Below are 13,393 nucleotides of genomic sequence, written 5' to 3'. Positions count from 1 at the left end.
TATGACAACGCCCGCCCTCATACAGCTCAAAGAACTACAGAACTTTTGAAAAAGTTCAAATGGGACGTTTTTGACCACCCCCCCCCCCCCTACAGCCCGGATTTGGCTCCCAGTGATTTCCATCTTTTCCCGTACATGAAGCGGTGGCTTGCATCTCAGAGGTTTGCGAGTGATGAAGAGCTTCAAAACGCTGTAACATGTTGGCTACGTTCTCAGGCGGCAGATTTTTTTAAAGACGGAATTTAAAAAACTGTTAAAAGATATGATAAGTGCTTGAATTTGTATGGTGAATATGTAGAAAAGTAGAGAAAAGCTGCAGTTTTAACATTTATATAATAAAATTTTTGTATCTCAACTAGTTTAATTTTTATTTCAAAACGGAGGTTACTTTGTGGACGACCCTCGTACAAACTAAGGTTTCTTAAATTTGCTATAATCACAATAACCACTTCCAGTTTCTCGAATACGTCAGATAAGCTTCGAAATACCTTTCATGAGTAGTGATGTCTTTCAGGAAAGCGTAAAGCGTACAATGCAGTTACTACAGTTATAATACTGCCCAAAACTTTCAATATATCAAACATCTTCACACTGGTATAAGCCATTTCAAAGTTAAAATTTTAAATATATAAAATTAAGAACAAAATACAATTAGTGTAATTTTACGGTGAGTAGGCTAAGTTTCAGGAACTGAGGATTAAAACTGATACAAGAGTAAAAAACAACGAAGATAATGCTTCCTACCTATCATTTCCTTGTTCAGTACTGAATTGGCTATTTCAAAATTAGTACACCAGGTTAATGTTATAACAATGACAAAACCTGTATTATTGTTATTGTTTACCAGAAGAACAATGTACACCTTAGCTAAATTCAAAGCACTTCAAGCAATTTCAAGCTAAAAACATGAAGCTAAGGCTAATTGACTTGCATCCTCGTGGACAAACACTGAAATTGGGCTAGTGGACTTCATACTAGAGGATAATAAGACTTTAAAACCTGCAACAGTTTTACAACTTTTATAAAGATATTGTTTAGAGTGCTGATGATTTGGATAAGATTGTATGAAAACAAATTGGAATAAATCAATTGAAATTGTTATTTTTGCATACAGAACCGAAACTGCCTGAGAAAAAGCCCAAGTTTAAATACAACAAAATTGTTTTTTATTACCTTTAATTTAGTATAATGCAAACCATATGGTTTTATTAAATAATTTTTAGTTATAATCATTTTTTAATTTTCAAAATGTAAATAATTTTTAAACCACAAACTTTTGGAAATAAACTTTTATAAGGTATGTTTTTGAAGGGTAGGTCCTCAACTATTTTCAGAAATATTTGAATGAAGTTTCATAAGTTGTTCAATAAAGTAATGATAAAAATCCTGTTAAAGCTGTTTTTTTTTAGATTTTTAACACCCTGTTTAACATTTACAAGTAAATTAAAAAAAGATTCTTTTTTAAACAATCTATGTGAAGAGAACTTTAAAATGAGATACCACACATTTAAAAAATTCCCAAAAAACAACCCTACCTTCAAAAAATACCCCTTAGATTTTTTTGGTGGGTTCAAACTAATTTTACTGAGGTTTTCGGTCACAAAATAAGGGAGGGGGGAACAGGTATAGTTTAAATGGAGTTTCTATCTTTACAGTGGTCCGGGTGGTTTGGCTCACCCTGTATTGTCCGGAATTTAATGTGAAGCATAGCTAATTTTACCAGAGTTGTTTAATTTTGTCTACTTGCTTTGATTAGCTAGCGATTATTTAGTTTTAGTTAACATTATTTATACCTTTAGAAAAATACTTAATCTAAGGATGTATAAACAGAATTAAATATAGATAACTTACCATGCGTTAACCATAAATACACAGGATAGTTACAAAATTTCTGTTCTATCCAAACATTCAGCTTTAAAACAGTTCAAGAGCATTTTGTAACATTTTTATTGTTGAACTAAATTTAAAATTTATTAAAATTTCCTAAAAAATTATTACAAAAGTGTTATATGACGATGTTACTTATCAAACAATCCTAACATTGAGTTAACTTTATTATATTTATGAACAGGTTTTATTTCTCTTGATAGTTTATACTTGTATTGAAATTGGGCATGGAAGTTTTAAAATGGTCACCAATATTAATCTAGTATTATTATCAATACGTTAAGTTATACTATTAAGCGACATCCATAAAAAATAATATGATGCAACAATATACTGCCACCTGGTCCTCAAAGGGTTAAATTAACATATATTTACAAAGGAAAATAAAATAAAAATATTTAACTATTACACATCAAACATTAATAGAGGAAAATTTAATGTGTTTTATTGTAAATTAGCAACAGTTACGGATTGAAGACTCTGAAATCCCAGTTGGCGATATAATTCTTTTTTATTAATAAAATAAAGATTTATGACTACGACTCTTAAGATGCAGTAGTGGAAAAGTTTTGATTTCTTAAAGTGTCCCTTGCCTGCAAGATTGTTGAACTCTACTAAATTTAAATTTTCAGATCGGATAAAGACAAATTTAAAATAAACAACTTGTATATAATTTATTGAAATATTTTAAAAGATAATTTAAATTTGTTTTGTTGAAAATTAAAATTTCCTGTTTATAATATTGAAAGGAAATAGTTAAAAAATGTATTCTTTTGAAATAGAAACATTCAAAGAAACAGTATAAAATAGTACATAAACTGAATTTCCCCAAAAAATGGTTGGTATTTCAGATCAGTAATAATTATTTGTGGTGTTACCAGTAGAAAGACAAAGTGTCTGACCTCAGATATCCAGGTATACATTATCTGGAGGTTTGATAAATTAAAACTACATATTACAAAATAAGAAATAGGAAGCAGGTGAGGTGTGGTACTTAAATTCAATTTTGATAGCCAAAATATTTTTACTAGCAATTGTATTACAATTATAATTACACTTATGTCCAATTTACACATTTTATATGAATTGACAACAATATATACAAATTATACATACAAAAAATTTGTTAAAACATTCAGATATCATAAATCTGTTGCTGCACTTTTCTTATTTTGAGCATCTACATTTACGTCATTCTTTGGTGTATCATCACAGATTTTCTTTGACTTTCTATCATTTTTTTCTGTTTCATCACTTTTCTCTTTCTGGTGCTTTTTATTAGAATCATTCTTATCCTTGCTAACTCTTTTTCTATCTTCATCTCTGACTTTTTTAGAATATTTATTGTTATCATCTCTTCCATTTGTCACTTTATCATTTCTCTTATTGTTAGTTTTGTCTTTATTGCTCCTTTTATTTGAATCATCTTGGTCATTTCTTTGCCGCTTCCGATCTCTTTGGGGACTTCTTGACTCACTTCGATATTTATCATCTCGTCTCTTTTCCCTTCTACTTCGTTTCTTCTTTCTGTCCCTACTTGAATCACGCATTCTTGAACGGTTTTTACTCCTACTTGTGCTTCTACTTCTCCTGTCATCCTCCGAACTTGAACCACGATACTTGGAACGAACTCTATTTCGGCTGTGACTTCGACTCCTCCTCCTTCTCTTACTTTCATTATCAGATCCTGATCCTTCAGACCAATGCCATTCTTTGCTCCTACAACATAATAGCAAATCAATTAGTATTTTTAAGTTAAAATTCAAAGACGTTAAATTAAAAATGTTAAGCTTGTAAAAAATTATACAGGGTGTCCCATAACTCTCTGGACAAAGGTATACCATGTTATTGCTCAGGTCAAAACAAACATATTTCACCATATGTTCATGGGTCTCCAATGCTTAGTTTCCCATCTGTCTGTATGTGTGTTTTATAAAAAATTAATATCTTAAAAATTAATACATTAAATTATACCTAATGGGGTTTATGTTTATAATAACAAGGCCAATTGCTGAAAAAATATAATTAAATTATCTTTGGTATTTTAAAAATGGCAGCCATTAAAACCTTTAAACTTTAAATTTCTTAAAAACTAGCATTTTCTCTCAAAAATTGCAAGAATAGCAGTTTTTAGAGTATTTTATCACACATCAAATGACACCAAAATTATTTAAATCGAATAATAAACAACTGATTTAGAGCAGATTTACTGTGACAAGACATGGCCCATATTGAGGTTCTCAGCGAATAACCAACAATACAAAAACTTAATAGCTCTGCAGAAAAGCCATCTAAAAACTGTTATTCCTGCAATTCTTGAAAAATTTCTAGTTTTTAAGATATTAAGAGTTTTAATGGCTGCTCTTTTGAAAATACTAAAGATAATTACATGATATTATTATAGTCTTTTCAGTAACTGACCTCGTTATCATACACATTTGAGCCAAATGTGGTACAATTTAATTTTACACTTTTAAAGATATTAATTTTTTATAAAAAACACATACAGACAGACAAGATGGGACACTAAGCACTGAAGACCCATGTTCATATGGTGAAATCTGTTTGCCATTACCTGATCAATAACACGGTATACCTTTGTTACGGGACACCCTGTAGAATCTATTAACGATTCTGAACATTTTGAGGTTGATTTTGAGTGAGCCTTTCAGAAGGGCAATGTAATGATACTTTAAAAAAAGCAAAAACATTTATTTTGTTACCGAATACCATACACAGCTATTAATACACTTGTGAAATAATAATTTCTTTTTTGACATGCATTACAGTCAACTCCTAACTAATGTGGGATCAGATCAAAACACAAATCTGTTCAAGGAACACAAGAGGCCAGAAAAAACAAGAAAAGCCTAAAATACACATGAAACTACTAATGTAGGCTAGTAAAAGCTTGCATTTGTCAATCTCCTCCTCCCTTCAACTAACTTGTTTACAACCATACTGTATTTAATTTAAATAGAATTTCTATAAGGATAGATTAACATTTTTTTCTGTATTTGGGTATTTATCTTTTCTGATCTGTGTATTTGTTACATTAGTCCTTCTCCAGGCAAATTACAGTGACACACTTCTGGTACTACGAGGCTGAATTAATTTACCCACTCTGCTGCGGGGAAAACAGCCTCATTTATAATTATTTGTTTAAACAATTCCATTCAAACAAACTTTGTAATTGTTATAAATCTTATTTAATGCTCTACATCGGATGATACTGTAAAAATAATGACAGGCTTACAAGGTTTAAGTAAATGAAGTATATATTTCCATTGTACAAATAATGATTTGTAAATAAAAACATTATAATATTCAGCTATGACTAATTTATAAATTCCCAATGAGTAACAGTGATAAGTGCATTATCTCTTGTGGCTTAAAACTGTACATCCTTATATTGTTCACATGTAATAAATGACATTGCATGACTTCCATTCACCCATAATAGAAATGTTTATTTAATTCACAGATACATTTTTTTCATTAAATTTGTTGCTTTGAACTGGACAAAATTTTACCCCTAATTAACTTGGAAACTACAATTCAATAAATAATAACAATTTGTACTAAAATTAAATATCATATTAATCGTTGATCGAGTAATTGGTTTTCAGCAAAAAATTGTACTATATTAGTGAGCTTTTTCACATGACCTTGAACAAACTATTTCTGGGCCATCCTTAGTCACCATTAATCTACCATAAGATAATCTATAATAAGATTAGTGTTTTTATAAGTTATTGACATGCTACTTCATAGACACTGTCCTACAGAGCTGAAACCATTAATGCCCCCTGTATACGGTTTGTGAATAAGATATAATAACATGTTTACTAACTTTAACATTCTTACATATAAGTTTGAGATCTAGTACAGAGTAGATTTCTTACCTTGACCTGTGACGATTCGGACTTCTAGACCTCGACCTTGAAAACTGACGCCTCGAAGATGAGTGACCTTCCTGGATTTTAAAGGCATTGTTAGGATTTCTGAATACATGCAGAAAATTGCACGTTTTTCCTTTTGGACATTTCTGTCTGTGAAAGAGTCCTGAAAATAAATAATAAAACTATCACAGTAAATCTCATTAAACAACAGATTAGTTACCATTTTTTTTAAATATTCAGTTATGTTCAGTAGTTTTTAAAAGAATTTTGATTCCAAGTTGAATGATAGGATATAAAAGAAATCCAAAAAGATGGGAAATAATACATGTACCCACCACATATTGCATTTTTCCAAGACGGGATGTTTGTGAACTCCACATTAAGGCGACGGCCTGCGTAGAACCGGCCCTGGAATATCCGGTAAGCCTTCAGAGCATTTCTACGGCTCTGAAATTCAACGTAGACGTTTCCTCTAAGATGAGGTTCCTCATTGTTACACACCTTGAACTGTGTGATAGTACCACACTGCTCGAATTCGGGCAACACATCCTTGTAGAACTCCCTGAAACAGAAACAAACATAACATCAATTACTGACTCCACTTCATTCTAACATTTATCTCTAATGAAATCAACATGATTTTGAAAACAGATCAATATCAAACCCAAACTTCATACCTTATTTGTTACGACTTTAAAAAAAAACCTATAAGCCTATTGAAATTTGGGATATTACAAAAAATAAGATAAATAAACCATTAATAGGAAGAGTTATTTATTCCTTCCAATTTAGTTTAGTCATGAGATGGTTTTCTCAAGTCATAAAATAAAATTTGCAAAAATAGTTGCTAATGATATATGTAATCATCAAAAACAAAGTAGAGTCACGAAAACACTGACCGTATGAGCACTGGACTTTTCTGTCTTCTGAGAAATACTTACCACTACATGGTTATCAAATGTTCCATGGCACTTCCACATAGGAAAATTACAGCACATGGCTGACTGGCTACTGTACTTACAAAAAACAAGTTAATATCAGTGGGGCAAATTTAGTACCCTATCCATTAAAATACTTGGGATTCAAATGCATGTGTTCCGATGTATAACATGTAAGCTATCCAAATTTTAAATCTTTAAAATAATTAGCTTTTTTTAAGGCCTAACATATTTGAAATGTTTGTTTTCTTATTTGGAGTTTCTTATAGATTTTTTAAGCATTTCTATGATAATCCTGTATAAAACGATTTAGTCAGGTAAGAGGCAGATGAAATCATGGGTGTATTAAAGGGGGGCTCAGAAGGCTCAAGTTCCAGTCCCGAAATGTTTAATGACATGTATTAAATTGCACCCAGTAGTTTGTTTAAAATTAGAACACATTTAAGAGGTCTTAATGCTAAAAACTTTTCAATCGGAAGATTTCTGAGCCTCTTTTCAAAGGTTATTTCAAACATCCTAAACCACCCAGTATGTCAGCTCCCCCCCCCCCCCCCAAATAATTTTCTGTATATGCCACTGTATGAAATAATTCAAATTAAGCACAATCGTAGTTTTGTTTTTCAGTTTATACCCTTATTGTGTATTCTATTTGCCTTGTTTTAACCTTAAAAGACCAATTTTTTATCCATAAAAGAACGCATTTATAGACTTGGAGGCTAGATAGACATTCACATCATTAACAGAAGATATGTTCCACAAAAAATTAAAATGTATATTGAAAAAATTGCCAACAATAGCAAAAAGATTGGTGAACGAAAGAAAATCACATTATTATGCGTTAAATAAAATATTTTAACTAAACAACAATCTTAAGAAATCCTCAAAGAAGATTTGGCATGGTCCTGTAATACAGCTAATGTACCTGGAAGTCTAATTTTAAGACTGGTTTAAGGCTAAGACCGTACTAAAGTTGGAAGTGTGCCATCTGATGCCCCATCCTTACTAATCCTTTTGAGTATAAAAAGCCTTGTAAAACATACCACGTCACCATCATTGTGTGATGAAGGTGAACATCAGAAATAAAAATCTAGTAGTCTACCATTGTAGCCTAAACAGGAAATCTTTCTGGTTTGGATTCAATGTTAATACATTTAGTCCTAATGACTGTATGGTGCCATCATGAACTTGATACACAGCCAGTACGGTAACACCACTTATTAACCCTTCGCGCGCTGTTGACAAATATAACCGCCAAATTTTACTTTGCTAAAAACGCTGTTGACAAATATATTCGCATTTAAACATTGAGTTTATTATTGGGAGTAAGTAGTACCCAGTTTTGCTGGTGGAGTGCAGCAGCTGCTGGAGCATACATCCCTCAATAGAAAAACACAGTAATAGTGTTTTCCCCGCCTCCCGGTTGTTCTCCAAGCTGCAAAATGGCGGCGCACTACCCATGCCACTGCCTGTTTTGCCAGACACTAGCGCTACTGACAAATAAACTCGCCGGTTTAGTTAGTTCGCGGACTGCGATTGGAATTGTTATGCATACGTTGTCAAATAGGTTTTTGACATATTGGGAAGATGTGTTGTGTGTACATGCAACGGTTTACGCAAGGAGACCATTTACGTGTGCGAAACATGCACCGCCCGGCCGAATCTGCACCCGGATACGTGTTTCAAGACGTACCACACATTGACGTTACCTTGAACACCATGATGGCTAATTTTAGATCTTTTTATATCCATAAATGTTTTATTTTAACTATAATATTTACATACTATACATATAATATACTATGATATAATATTATTCACGATAGTAAAATTTCGTTCAACATTTCGTTAACTTTTGTGTATATATTGTATTGTTTTATAAGTTAAATAAACGTATAAAAAAAATTATACTTTTTTCGTCCCCAAAAGTCTTTTTATATGGTAACAAACTCAAAAACAACATTAGCGTTGACTTTATGGGAAAAAAGATTTTGAGGTATATGTAGCGTTTGGGTATGGTGCGTCCCAAATTGCCGTAGCGCGGGAAGGGTTAATATTACATCTTATTCATAGCTACGAAATATGTCTATTGTAACTTTTAAGAATACCATACTGTACTGACTTTGGTTTCTATAAATTACTAAGTGTTGTAGATTTGATTTCTATCTTGAGCTTCAGTTGCTATAATGAGTTGTTATTAGCTGACTCGGATTTCCACCAGTTTATCACATCTTTCACTCTGTATTGGGCAGGAGATTACTGATTTTGTTATTTATTTCTTCTGATGCAGAAGATAAAGCTAACAAACATTTATTGATCATCATCATCACTTTTATAATCAATGACGCTTCAAAGGACTTTTCAAGTAAAATCAATTTATGTAGAAAATATGATAATTTATTTAAAACCTATTAACCCTTTGAGTTCCGGAGCATTGCTATTTGCGATCCTGCGTTATATGCAAGAAATGCCAGAATCGCTATTTGGGACTTCTGCAGTAACGCTTATATTTTATATAGTATTTATCTAAATTGGCTCTATGACTATACATACACTAGCGGACCCGGCGCGCTTCGCTGCGCATTTCAATAAGTTTCCCGTGGCTTCGCACGCAATTTCCCGTTGAAAACAGTACACTATATTCACTTATTCATTTTCTATCACATTCTAAACATTGCTGAGATAATTGATAGTCGTTTCCTTCGTGAGCTTCTTGGGCGCATTATGAAGGTATGTACCACATTCCTGATACTTCTGTCAAAAAAAAACAACTAAGGTTGATTTTATAACATTCTTTATATTTGTAGCCAACGTAAGATAGTAATTATGATATCTGCATTGCTCTTCTGATCAAGCATGAGCATGGTTTATATTAAATAAATATTGCAGTTAAAGGTGAATTTTTACGTCAAAATTTGAATTGTATTATCTGGATAGTAAAGTCTATGTTTAACAGTGATTGCAGAAACAGTTTAAAACAAAATTTGTCGTTTCTCTTAAGCTTACTCTATGCTTTAAAACTATAAGTGTAGTAATTAAATTATATATAAATATATTTTTTGTCGCATTATATATGTTTACAAAGAACAGCTGATTAAAAATTTGAAAAGAACTCTTTCACTTAATAACATATGTTTGCTGCAATGCATTTCTTACGGGTATTTCTGTAACCAGTGGGGCGGAATCCTGAATCGGGAAAGGGATAAAAAAGTATCCTATAACCTTCTACAGATCAAGACGAACAAATTAAAAAAAAAATTAGGCGAATCCGTCCAGCCGTTTGTGAGTGATGCTGTTACACACGAACAGTTTCATTTTTATATAATAGATATTCGATAGGCTTCAACGTAACTTTTGATGAAGGTTTTGTTGAATTTTGGGTAGATTCTGATTTTTACGGCGGTTGTAAAGAGAGCGCGTCCATAGTCGAGTTTAGAATTGACAGCGACACGGACGAGCCGTCACATGTTTTGTTTGCGCTGGTGTTTATTTCATAAATTATTGTAAATATTGAAAGTTTTTAAGTGTAAATGGGTTTGTAGTGTTAGTATCTTCATATTATTTTGTTTGTTTATGTTGTTCTAGTCTATGTGTAAGTAGAACAATCACTTGACCGTAAGTTACAGCGATCGTAAGCAGCTAGTACTTTACTAAATACATTTGTATAGTATTTATGTTTTTTTTTTGTGTTTGTTCAATGATATTTATAAACAATGAGTCATAAAAACATTGCTGACAATGAAGACCTAGTATTGCAGGCATTAGATTTGAGTATTAGCAGTGTAGACAAGACATAGAGTGTCATGTTAGGTTAGAAACTTTCTAGTTTTGTAGCGGTTCATATTTTAATATTTATTTTCCAAACTTTAATTATAAGTATAAAAAATATGTTATATGTCTTTTTGTGAAGAATTAAATGGAGTATAAGATAGCATAACTGAAAATGAAAAAAATAAAATATTTCATTAACATTACATTGTGTCAAAATAAAAAACAAAATGTTTTTGCTCATAAAGGTTTTTTTTTTTTATATTGTTATAAAAACGTTAAATTACTAATGAATGTATTATATTTATAAAGAAAATATTTTCATCTACAAAACAAAAAAAAAACCCAGGACAAAAACCAATAAATAATTTTTTATCAGACCCTTGCAAAATCAGGCATTTTGGCTCGGCATTTCATGCATACCATATAGCAAAACGCCACGGCACTCAAAGGGTTAAATAAATCAAATGATGTTATTTTTACTTAGGATATTAGTAACGTTCAGTAATAAAAGCTTTATGTATTCAAATCTAAACACACACATCTATTTTTTAATGTAATATTTTATTTTTCATCATATCATGCAACAGCCCACAAAGAATCAAAATAAAATCTTAAATGAGAGCATAGGTCTAGTAGGATATCAAATTAAAGTTCTCTATTAGGAGTCCAAAATGCCACAAATCCTACCTTAAATAGTTCAATCTATACAAAATGGTAGTGTTTTGAATTTACAAACATGAGCTTGTTGAAGATAGCTTTCTTGCCACTATTTAATTAGTTATAATAGTAAAACCCCACAGAATCAACACTAGATATAGGCTACGGAAAAATATAAACCACTATTTGAGATATTTATTAATAGGCCTATGCTATCATCTGAGACTTTATTACGACTCCTTACAGGCTGACTCTTGATATGATGAAAAATAACATATTTGTATGAAATAAGATATTTATTAATAGGCCTATGCTATCATCTGAGACTTTATTACGACTCCTTATAGGCTGACCCTTGATATGATGAAAAATAACATATTTGTATGAAATAAGATATTTATTAATAGGCCTATGCTATCATCTGAGACTTTATTACGACTCCTTATAGGCTGACCCTTGATATGATGAAAAATAAATAATTTGTATGAAAAAGTATTCACGTATGTCTTGATATGTAAGTTTAATATTGAACCTGCAATGGGTTTAATGACTTACCATACAATAATGACTGGGTTGCTAGTTATGGTGGGTCATTATTTGTATATTTCATTTTATACTCAACCACAATAAGTTTTGTTATTGAGTGAAAACGCGATATCAACAGTCCATAACAGTTATAAAACGTGAGGTGTCCTCCATTTAAAGTTTTTGCAGATAAAATGGACAGAAATAATACAATCAAATTTTGGTATAAAAATTTTAAGAACCAAGAAAAACGTTATATCAGGAACAAGTTTTGTTGTTTTAATGCGTAACGATAATCTTTAAAAAGGGTCCTTAGAGCTAAATAGAAAACTTTACCAAACAAATATATGAGATCCTAAGCTATAACTTATAGATGATATTATCTTCTATATATTTCTTTGCCTTTTTGCAAAATTCTGTTAGTTCACTCTTAATTCTGTACTTTTCTATATTCTCAATGTTAGTTACTAACTCGGAGGGAGTAATGCTAAATTTCTTAATAATGTCTAATTTCTTCAGTCTTATTCCTTGGATTTTCTTCAACAATGTGTAATATCTTATGCTTAAATCCACTGTCACAGATTCGAGATTTTGTCTACCGCACACTTGTAACATGAAAGTCATAAAACTATAAATTGTAAGAAAGGGTTTATGTTAAAAAAAAATAATTAGACATATCCATCATAGGAATGGTATGCAAATTGATAAGAGCTTTTAAAGGCGGGCTGAAAGAATTTTTGTTAATGATGAGAAATGAAGTGGCAACTTTCAGTGATCACTGAGATTTGGAGCAGAAAGTGAATGAGAAAGTGAAAATGATAAATGCAAAACGAGTTTTTCGTTATCAGAGGAGTTTCAATATGGGGTTTTTATGACATTGTTAATGAAAGTTTAAACTGTTGGAAAAAGGAATTAATTGTTTCGTTGTAAGATAACGCACGTCTATATGCTGTAAAATGAACTTCAGATGATCTCATTACATAATTTGGCTATAAACAACTTGACCAACAACCCTGATCTAGAACCTAGTGATTACCATTTCTTTTTACACTGAAGGATGAGGATGATCACATCTTGGAGAACAATGACAACAGTAGTGCCAGAAAGATTGTTTTGAAGGTGCTGTTAAACCAGGTGGTAAACTTCTATGACAACGGTGTAGAAAAGCTTGTTTGATATGATAAGTGCCTTTAATATTGGTGGCAATTATGTAGTGAAGTGGATAAAGTGATGACTATCATATAAAAATAAAATTGATTTGATTTTACTTGTATTTTTTCAGAAATAAACCCTGCTTGCAATCACTCACAAATTGTATTTCTATATGTATTCACCCTTAATGCTGGTATGTTACTGTATACAACTTTGCTAACAAAACTTATGACTGTCATCTTAAAGTCAGCGACATATAAAACCTTAAAATATAAATGTACATTATATGTGTAGCTGTAATTTTAAAATAGTAAGGTGACACAAATGATTTTAGGTCTGAAAAATATTGTTTTATATTAAATTCATAGCCCTTTCAGATAACACTCCTGAATAGAGAAAAACTAGTATTTTGTATCATTCCTTGTAAAACTAGACGATTAAAGTAGAAAATTTAGGCAATTTTGTAATTAGGGAATAAAAATCAGTTGAAGATAAATTGTGAAATATTTACAGTATATGCATGACTTTCAGGGAAAACATGGATTTATTTAAAATTAAAAAAAA

Source organism: Homalodisca vitripennis, chromosome 6 (assembly GCF_021130785.1).
Source record: "Homalodisca vitripennis isolate AUS2020 chromosome 6, UT_GWSS_2.1, whole genome shotgun sequence".
Lineage (NCBI taxonomy): Eukaryota > Metazoa > Arthropoda > Insecta > Hemiptera > Cicadellidae > Homalodisca > Homalodisca vitripennis.
The sequence above is the reverse complement of the archived record's forward strand: the minus strand, read 5'-3'. Positions refer to the sequence as shown.